The sequence below is a fragment of the Atta colombica genome, unplaced genomic scaffold (assembly GCF_001594045.1).
Source record: "Atta colombica isolate Treedump-2 unplaced genomic scaffold, Acol1.0 scaffold205, whole genome shotgun sequence".
Taxonomy (NCBI): Eukaryota; Metazoa; Arthropoda; class Insecta; order Hymenoptera; family Formicidae; genus Atta; species Atta colombica.
Window position 1 is genome coordinate 2,396,188 of NW_017259300.1, and position 233 is coordinate 2,396,420.

The 233-nt window shown below is 18.0% G+C and overlaps 1 protein-coding gene across 2 annotated transcripts in view; it reads right to left on the minus strand.

Annotated features, from left to right (window-relative positions):
* Nucleotides 1-233, minus strand: part of LOC108687365 (rho-related BTB domain-containing protein 1) — a 25,344-nt gene that overhangs the window by 24,421 nt on the left and 690 nt on the right. The window lies entirely within an intron of this gene.

Genomic DNA, 233 nt, shown 5'->3' on the forward strand with positions numbered 1-233 from the left:
CACATATATATATGTATGTATTTTTGATGTCATTCTTATTTTTTTTAATTTATGAATATATTTCGACTTAAGTAAATTAAATATTATCTCTAAATACAATCATAAATTATGTTTAAAAGAAAAGCAAATACATTATAACTGAAGACAGTTAAGAAATCTTCTTCCTTTATTATTTTTTAATCATTCTTTATGTCTGAAATCTTCAAAGTTACACAATAAAAATATTTTATATT